This window comes from Branchiostoma belcheri, unplaced genomic scaffold (genome assembly GCF_001625305.1).
Source record: "Branchiostoma belcheri isolate BF01 breed outbred unplaced genomic scaffold, Haploidv18h27 scaffold147, whole genome shotgun sequence".
Taxonomy (NCBI): Eukaryota; Metazoa; Chordata; class Leptocardii; order Amphioxiformes; family Branchiostomatidae; genus Branchiostoma; species Branchiostoma belcheri.
This window is the reverse complement of record NW_017802902.1, coordinates 264,674-275,474: the sequence shown is the minus strand read 5'-3', so window position 1 is coordinate 275,474 and position 10,801 is coordinate 264,674.

Here is a 10,801-nt window from a genome sequence, read left to right as displayed (position 1 = left end):
TGACCAGATTTATGTCAAGTCTTTCTTTCTATATGACTCGTAACGAATTTGAGTGAACCTTGAGTCAAATTGGACCCCTAAACACGCCAATAATACTGCTGACTTACTTCCGAATGGTTGGCTGGAGTTCTGCTAACTTTTTTGCCACACCGTCTTAATTTTATGGATGACATCCGCGCGCGCATTGATTTTCGCCTGTTCTAAAAAAAAAAAAAGATCACAGCACGTCCTCCGAGGCAGGTGATGCACAAAAAGGACCGAAGACGCACCTAACACTGACATGTGTCATTTTTCGCTCAGTGGCATGTATGATCCTCACGTATGGGTAAAAACCTTCATATAGCGGACATTCCGTACTTCTGTACTGTACAATTTCAGACTTATTCGGTCCACGAAACGTGGAAAGCCTTATATAAGCTTCTTTTTCAGCACTTCATCCATATAGTGACGTCTGCTCTTTTGTAGTGAGTATGTACCATGACCGAATCGCGAAACGCTAAACAATATGAAAATGAAAAAATACTTTAAATACGCAAGATTTGCTCCTTCTATTAATAAGCACTTCATCCATGGTGTAAGCACTTTATCAATGGTGACGTTAGTTCTTTTATTGTGAGGATGAGCATGTACCATGACCGAAACGCGAAACGCTAAACAATATGAAAACGAAAAAAAGAAAATCCTTCAAATACGAAAGATTTCCTCCTTCTATTAAGCACTTCATCCATGGTAAAAGTACTTTATCAATGGTGACGTCAGTTCTTTTGTTGTGAGGATGAACATGGCCGAATCGGGAAATACAAAACTACATTTAAACAAGAACAGGAAAAACCATTTTAAATACGCAAGATTTGCTTCTTATCTAGAGATTATTACAACAGGTGATGCACAAAAAGGACCGTCTAATAAATTGACCAAAGACCGTATCTAGTAATTGACACATCTAAAACTTGTTTCACCTCTGTCTACCCTGATATCTGTTTTTTTTTCTCACTGGCACGTATAAACCTCACATAAAGCGGTATGTACATTCTATACTTTAGCTAAAATAACAGACTTATTCGATCCAGGATAAACGTGTAAAGCCTTGTAAGCTTTTTTAAAACTAATTGATCAATAGTGACGTCTTCTCTTTTGTTTTGAGGATGAACCTAACCGAATTGGAAAATGCCAAACAACTTCAAAATAAAAAGAAGAAAAACAATTTTAAATACGCAAGAATTGCTTCTTATCTAGAGATTATTGCCAAAAAAGGTGATGCACAAAATGGACTGTATGAATTTTTTGTTTGCTATCTCTCGGCTCGTTTCCCTTTGACAGTTTGCTTTGCCGGGCTGATTTTGTGCCGCCTTGTTGTTGCTTCCCTTTATTTGTACCCCCAAGTTGAGCACAGTCCATTCGCTGGTTCAAATGGTTCAAACAAACGATCACGAAACAGTAGAGTTATAACTCATCCCCGTAGCCAGAAGAACGACCCCACAAGGCTCAAAGGTCCACTTTTTATGTAAAGGTCCACTTTTTGGTCCACATTTTATGTAAAGGTCCAAGATTTTTCTTGAAAAGATGGACTGGAATCTTAGAAAAACTGCTCCCTTTGTCATTGAATAAAAAATTATCTCTGATTTTTTTCTTGGAAATCCTCTCAAAAATTCACTAAATCCCATTTTAGAAGGTTTATTTTTCAAAATTTTCCGGGGGACCATGCCCCCGAGCCTCGGCGCTCAAGGTCCCCTCAAGCAGTGGAAAGAACCCCCGACGGGCATGTAACCACATGTCATTCTACCACCAGACAAACATCCTACCTGTCTGTCCACGACTCTCCCAAATGCACAGAAAACCCAGGACAACGCAGAAAGGACTTCTTACTCCCGCCATTTCCTTCACTTACGTAATCTTATGTGCAAGGTACTGCCAGGTGCGGGCTTTGTCTTTATTTGGTTCAAGTCATTTCCTATTCTTTCACGAAACGCACGGCGTAAATCCTGACTGTGGGAATAATGGTTAGGAATAATGGAAAATGTCCTTTTTGTAAAAACGCCTGTGGGCAGAACCAAATATTTAATCCATGTGAAGAATGCAGCATTAGAAACGTTAGAGATGTCGCGAAAATGAAGTCAACCATCGCCTCCGTGAAATACCAGTATTTATGTCATACCTGAGCCGTGATGACGTTCGATGTCATGTCGATGTCGAATGTACATGTATATCCTTGCAATATACCTGGTCGCTCGCAAAGAGAAGCACTAGAGTAGAAATGCTGAATACACGTGGACCATTTCTGTGAACGGTTTCTCATCTAGTCTTACATGGCTCTGTACGTGACGTTACGCAAATAACACAGCTCAGAAGGATGCTTACCACGCACGGTATCAAGTCCTGTTTTGGACCAACTAGAACCCTCAGAATATACCCAAGGACAAAACACTAAAAGAAAGTAAATGTGAGGTCGTTTACCATTATAAGATATAGTGTCAAGGACAGAACTCCAAGGGCCCAGTAAGGAAACATATATTGGAGAGACTTAAAGATCCTTCAAGGCTACTAGTAGGTTTTTAGAGCTAGCTCGACTACTTCGGAAGTCTCACAACATATACACATTGAATCGTCTGGACATTCAGTCTCATTTGATAAAGTAAGAATCTTGGACACAGAATCGGACTTTTTTGGACGAGGGATTAAAGAGGCCATCTACATCAGGTATTACAACCATCCCTCAACAGAGACGGGGGTCGCTACAGACTTTTTGCAACCTATAATCCACTACTTAATGAGTCACGTGTGTTATCTGCGTGACGTCACGGAAGCGGTGAATTGCTCATTCCTTCACAAAGACTGGAGTTTTACAGTCGAAAATTTGTATGAGTACAAATTCTTGTGTCAAACTTGTTTCACAATGACTTTTACCAACACAGATTGTTTCAATCGTCTCATACACTCGCACGAAAATGCTACCGGGGACCCCGACGACTGGCCTCCCTATCTTTGCTGCCCATACCCCGCCATTTAATGCACGCACAACTTCTCAAGACATAAAAAAGCTATATGCCACAATTGATCTTGACCACTCGACCCCCCCCCAAAAAAAAAAAAACCTGCCTGATTACCAACTACTAACACAATCCTTTCAGGCCCTCTTAAGTTATGCTGACAACAAATATAGCGACCCACACACACGCGCACACGCACTTTCATATAGCGGACATTCCGTACTTCTGTACTGTACAATAACAGACATATTCGGTCCATGAACGTGAAAAGCCTTATATAAGCTTCTTTTTCAGCACTCGATCCATATAGTGACGTCTGCTCTTTTGTTGTGAGGATGAGCATGTACCATGACCGAATCGCGAAACAAAATGAAAATGAAAAAAAAAAGAAAATCCTTTAAATACGCAAGATTTGCTCCTTCTATCAAGCACTTCATCCATGGTGAAAGCACTTTATCAATGGTGATGTCAGTTCTTTTGTTGTGAGGATGAGCATGTACCATGACCGAATCGCGAAACGCTAAAACATGTACAATATGAAAATGAATAAAAGAAAATCCTTTAAATACGCAATATTTCCTCCTTCTATTAAGCACTTCGTCCATGGTGAAAGCACTTTATCAATGGTGACGTCAGTTCTTTTGTTGTGAGGATGAGCATGGCCAAATCGGGAAATACAAAACTACATTTAAATAAGAACAGGAAAAAACATTTTCAATACGCAAGATTTGCTTCTTATCTAGAGATTATTACAACACGTGATGCACAAAAAGGACCGTCTAGTAAATTGACCAAAGACCGTATCTAGTAATTGACGCATCTAAAACTTGTTTCACCTCTGTCTACCCTGATATCTGTTCTTTTTTTCTCACTGGCACGTATAAACCTCACATAAAGCGGTATGTACATTCTGTACTTCAGCTAAAATAACAGACTTATTCGATCCAGGATAAACGTGTAAAGCCTTATAAGCTTTTTATAAACTGATCCATAGTGACGTCTTCTCTTTTGTTTTGAGGATGAACATGACCGAATTGGAAAATGACAAACAACTTCACAATAAAGAAAAGAAAAAAAACTTTAAATACGCAAAAATTGCTTCTTATCCAGAGATTATTGCCAAAAAAGGTGATGCACAAAATGGACCGTACCCCATACGTGTCATGAATTTTTTGTTTGCTATCTCTCGGCTCGTTTCCCTTGACAGTTTTCTTTGCCGGGCTGATTTTGTGCCACCTTATGTGTTGTTGGTTCCCTTTATTTGTACCCCCAAATTGATCACAGTCCCTTCGCTGGTTCGAATGGTTCAAACAAACGATCACGAAACAGTAAAGTTATAACAGTATGTCATTCTACCACCAGAAAAACATCCTACCTGTCTGTCCACGACTCTCCCAAATCCACAGAAACCCCAGGACAACACGGAGAAGACTTCTTACTCCCGCCATTTCCTTCACTTGTGTGATCTTATGTGCAAGGTACTGCCAGGTACGGGCTTTGTACTAGTATTCGGTTCAAGTCATTTCCTATTCTTCCACGATATGCAGAGCAGACGGCGGAAATCCTGACTGTGGGAATAATGGTTAAGAATAATGGAAATGTCCTTTTTGTAAAAACGCTAGTGGGCAGAACCAAATATTCAACCCATGTGAATAATGGAACATTGGAAACGTTAGAGATGTCGCGAACATGAAGTCGACCATCCCCTCCGTGAAATACCAGTATTTATGTCATACCTGGGCCGTGATGACGTTCGATGTCGGCCAGTGTGATAAGGCCACACCGACTTAATTATATGGACGACATCCTCTGAGGACCCCTAAACTAGTGCGCGCGGGCGAATAAAAAAGATTCCGACCAAAAAATAAAAATGCTACTAAACCACAGGAGTACAAAGCTGGTGTTGTGAAATTTCGGCAGTACATAGCGACGTACCGGCACATGCTGGACTTTTGCGGAATTTATGAATCGGCACTGTACGTAGGTAGAGCTTCGGCAGCCAGAGTTACCACCGGCTCCGTATAGAACAGGCGACAATCAATGCGCGCGTGGATGTCATCCATAAAATTAACTCGGTGCGGCCTAACTAGCCGTATCACACGGGGTTCTAACGGTTATCACACAGCCTTCCAAAAGTTTCATAGGCATGTTTATGTCTAGCATGTGGTACCTCAAGCAACGCTTAGGCCACAGCATGTAAAATTTATGAATGAATGAATGAAAGACCTTTATTGCACATTTATGCTCTTTCGAGCTAAGTACAGGTCATGAAGACAAACTAAATAATACTATTGTTTACAGGATCGACTTCTTCTCGCTTCTTAAAACAATTGTAGATGAATGAACATATAGAACCTACAAAACACGGCTTGTCTAATTTCATAAGATATCCTCCGCAGGCTCAAAATATAATGCGAAAGGGCGAAAAAAAGGCGGGACATAAAAAAAACAAGATACCTATATTTTCAAATTTTGACATCATAAGCCCTGTTAAACAAGAAATGATACCTATATTGTGCTAACTTTACTGTTAACTATCACAACATGCATCTATCACTGAAACAACTTTGAAAAAGGAAAGTTTTCAATCATTGTCAAATGGTTTTGATTCAATGGGAACATATAAAAGGAATGAAATACATCACTGCATCAAATTTAACAGTCAAAACAATACACCAGAGCCTTGTTTTGTCTCCTCTCTTCATATTTATCTTCCCTACACGTTCCGGCATGACATGCCATTTTGCCCATTTTCGGCATGTTGACCACTGGCAAAGGGCAACAATTTTTTTTTCTTCCAAAATCAGACAAAAACCAATGCGCGCACTAATTTCATCCATAAAAATTACTTGCTGTGGCCTTACAGTAACTGTACCTATAATGATAACAGTAGACTTAGTTTTAAGATCTCCAACTTTATTCATACTCAAAAAAAAAAAAAAATATTCTGAAATCTTCAAGATAACCGTTGCTATCATATCCTTGTCGGCTTCAGAAAGAGGCGCTATCTTACATATGCACATCAATGTTATGCTTGCAGGCTTTCTTTGTCGTTTTTTTAGCACTGGAATTTTTCCATTCATTCCCATGAGGTGGAGGTTGTCAACAAGTTCAACTACCTCGGTAGCACGATCACCTCCGACTGCAAAAGCTCGGCTGATATCAGGATCCGTGTTGCCCGGGCCGCCACAGCGATGGCCAACCTCAGTAAGATCTGGTCCGACAGACGGCTGTCAGTGCATACCAAGCTCAGGCTCTACAACAGCCTAGTCCTCTCCATCCTGTTGTATGGTGCGGAAGCATGGACTCTGACGTCCACACAGGAGCGGCACTTAGATGCTTTCGATGCCAAATGTTTGCGCAGGATTCTGGGGATTAGGTGGTATGACCGTGTGACCAACATCGCCCTACGCCGGTCAACAAACCAGCCTCCAGTCTCCCAGAAGATTCGAGCTGCCCGCCTCCGACTCTTCGGCCACCTCGCCAGATCATCTCCGCCCTCAGAACCAGCCAGACTACTGCTGAACCCACACCTACTAACTGGACCCGACCCCGGGGCAGGCCCAGACAGAAGTGGCTGGATGTCCTGTCATCAGACCTGAGAGCAGCGGGCTACAACCTAACTACAGCCTGGGCAGCGGCGCAGAACAGAAGTGCTTGGAGGACAGTTTGCCGGGGCGCTACGCTTCTAGGAGCATGCGGACTTGAGTGAGTGAGTGAGTGAGTGGAATTTTTCACCCTCAAAAAATTCCAGTGCAAAAAAGAACCCCCGATAAAAAGCCTAAACGTCAAAAATAACCGAAATACAAATTACCGAAAAACCAAACCTGAGATTGGTCGGAGCGCCCGGGCCAATTACGGTGGCTTTCAACTTATACGGCGCTCTCTCTGCCACCTGAATGTTGCCAGTGCGCGGAGAGAGCGTCAAGGTCGCCATGGGAATTATAGGATGTAAATCTTAATAAGTGTACCAAATCTCAATCGTTTTTCCATCGCTGTACGCCGACTTGAGAGTAGCTGCACGTCTTGATAGGCTAGGCCCACCGCCGGCCTGGTGCGTCTGTGCCTCTGAAGTCTGCTGTGAGCAGGGCGGAGTTATTCTAACTCTTATCATATTAAGGAAGTAAATGTCAGGGAAAAGGGGCAGCGAACAATGACATCATCGCGCTCAAATTATCAATCAGGTGAACGGATCCTGATTGATCCGATACCACGTGGGTTTGTATAGCGACTTTACGTGCTACACAGGCTATTGGTCACTACAATGTGGCCTTTGCTCGTCTTTGGTTTTGTACTTGGTTAATAATCAATTGAATTGGTGTTTTTAATCAAACCTAAGTAACTGAATACTGCCCAAATGTCTCCAACCGTGGGAGGCAAAGTTTGCTCATTCTGCGTAAGATGATCAGGATATAGATCTGTCTGCTCGCTCACAAGACAACCATGGCGAACCTTGTGGGTTCTGCCGTAGTTCTACTGTCGGTGTTCATACTGCACGTCACCCCGAACCATATCCGTCTGGATGTGGGTAGTTTTTAGGCTTCATATCCAACAAGAGTTCCACGATCACATACCTTCGCCAAATCATGTAAACCGTTCAAACTGACTCATTATACAATTGCTATGATTATGCAAGTTCTAAGAGCCTCATTTGCACGAATTATCAGTTGATTATAATCTCCACCCAATGAAAGTCTTATTTAAGAAATAAGGCTATTCTGGAAATTTCTCATAGATTATGCAATTATGCAATCCTGATTTGAATAAATCTTGTTAAATGATGTTTAGTACATTCATATAATTTCCAAACTAAATATGCAAATTAGATCTTGATTTGCAAAATTTAATGTAATTGACATCACTAAAGCTACCTAAATACCAAACATTTACAATGATCCGTTTAATCGGCTTTTTTCGTTATCCTCACTCGGACATTTTTTTAAACAAACTGCCTGCTGTTCTATAACAAATTCCAGGGGGCCTAATTTAAACTTACTTTACTTCTTCCCCAGCACAAGAGGAGCTACCTTCCATCCAAAATTGATGACCTTAGCATGTCCAGATCGCGAGATCGCTAAAATTCCGCTGCAGTACAAAGGGAAGACACTAGGTTAAATGGCGTTTAGAACTTGCAGACTCGTCGGCCGGCATTAATCGCTTATTAATAACAAACCTTTACAAGACCATGGGCCTGAGTAGGTAAATAATTTCAGGTAAGGCCATGTTGATTTAATTATATGGATGACATATACGCGCGCATGGATTTTCGGCTGTTAACAACAACAACAAAAAGTTTTCAATCATACTGTAAATCGTACAAAACAGTTGCAAAACTAAAAAGGCCAACATTTGGTTCGGAGCAAATGAAGAATATTTCACTCCATCTGCCTCCTCAAATAAAAATAGAAGATTCTAAATAAACCATACTGCAATTATATATATATACAAGGTAAAGCACTTTGAATCTCGACAGCTTTACTTTACACTTACTTAATTTTAAAAGTTATATATTGCAGGAATATTAAAAGTACTAATGACGAGATTGTAACTACTACGTAACGGTAGCAAAATTTCACGGTCTGAGAAAAATGAACATGTTAAGGGAACTATATATTCACGATGGTGACAGGTACAGTAAAAAGAAAGTCCAGGAATTCTTTGTTAACTGTAATGATAAGTTCACGGTACAGAGGTGACAGTGAAAACCGTGAACATAAAGGTACAGTAAAAAAATCAGATATCACAGTAATCAATTTACGAAGTATGTTTGCTTCGTTTCCAGATGTTTTGTATGATTGTCGTAAACTTAGTTTGGAAATGAACGAAAACTGATTCGCGCACAGATGTCATCCATATAATCAAATCAACATGGTCTTATTTACAATCACATAAACTATGAAACCATACATTGAATAAGATACATATACTATGATTATCATAACCTTTACTTTTTTTTCAAATCATGTCGATGAGCTAATTGCATGTACATAATAAAAGAAAGTAAAGTAAAGTAAAGTAAAGCAATCAGATATCTGTACTAGGTATAATTATTTATTCTCATCGTCATCATTCTATGTTGTCTTTCTCTTGCTGCTAGCTAGTGACTGGTAAGACCTCTGTAGGTTCTTCAGTATGTGGTAGTATTCGACAGAAATACAGCCATGTCCTATAAGGTCATCGTCCACTAGAAAAAAAGCGTCGTCCAAAATGGTTCTAAAAGGTCATTGTTTATTCGAACAAAACCTGTGAACGGAACTAGAAGTAACCGAATAATGACAATAGTTAAAGGTCACTAGAAACTACAACATCTCTTTCCATGACCTGTCGGAGGTCATGGAACTGAAGCTAACGCACAGTACTAGTCTGTACAAGTATCCAAGCAGAAATCTATGCCGACAGAACACGCACATTCATAAAGAACTTTTACATTATCAAAACTAATGTATTTGTCTAACATTCACCCACATTTCTATCTCGATGCCATGCACAGAATAATCTCTGCACCTTTATCTAGTATAGTGCAGCACTACTTTGTGCCTGTACTACTTATCCAAAGGCAAATCTACGCCGACTGAACACGCAACATAATTCAACTTTTTTTCAGTCTCAGACTACGGGATTCGCCCATAAATAATGTGTTGTGCGGCCTTAAGGGGTGCATCCATAACATGAACTTTTTTTACAGACAGAACATTTCTTGTTTCATTTCGTATGTAATAGTATTGTCTGTTCACATTGCAAGTTTTCTCATACTTCGAAAAAACTTTCGACACCCTCCTCCATGACGTCACCTTTGGTACCTCACAAACGATGCATTTATGGGAGCCTGTATGGGGGGGGGGGGGATCTTGACAACGCTCTACGCTAAATCTTTAGAGCCGGCTAAATATTACGCTGAATTCAGGAAACCTCTCGATTACGCTTTACGATAAATTCCAAGTGACTACAACGCATTACGTAGAATTAAAGTGACAAATACGCTCTACGCAAAACGGTTAATTACACTCGTAGAATAATACGGTCGATTACGATGGACGGAAAAGGCCATGCGGGCCCCCTTTTATATATCGTCACCAGTCTGACCAGGTAACAATTGAAATCTGTCACATCTGGAGATCTGTTTGGAGATAAGAAACACATCTGGCACCGAAGAATGGAGACCGCCTCGCGTGTTCTCGTTATAGCGGCAACTTTCGTCTTGTTCGCGCATATTGTGGGTGCGAGTGCCGATTTCACCCACCACGAGTCTCTGGACGAATACGGGAAGTTTCTACTCTTCTGGAAGTTTGACGAGGTGAAGATCGAGTTGGAGGCCCGGGTGCAGACGACAGGGTGGGTCGGCTTCGGTCTCTCCCCGAACGGAGGCATGCCGGGATCCGACATCGCCATCGGCTGGGTCAAAGACGGGACTGCGCACCTCACAGTGAGTCCTATACAATCTGTTTTTTTTTCGGTCCTTTTTTCTGTGAGGACAGGTAGTCTCCACCAGACTTTTTTGCAGGCTGTGCAAATCTTAGAAATTGGCCTAAAAGCGTATTAATTGGCGAGACTGTCGGCTATCGACGATCAAATCAGCCTGCAAATTTGATCGTCAATGGCCGACTACCTTCTCCCGCCAATTAATACCCTTTAGGCCGATTTCTACGATTTACCCAGCCTGCAAAAACTCTGGTGGATACTAGAGGACAGGTACCTCGGCCGACTTTAGTGAACTGAACGAACGATATTCCACTGATCTCATCGAGACAAACAGACGCTTTGTGAGGAGATTATCTGGCCATAAGAACGACATGGCATAGCGCCACTGCATGGAG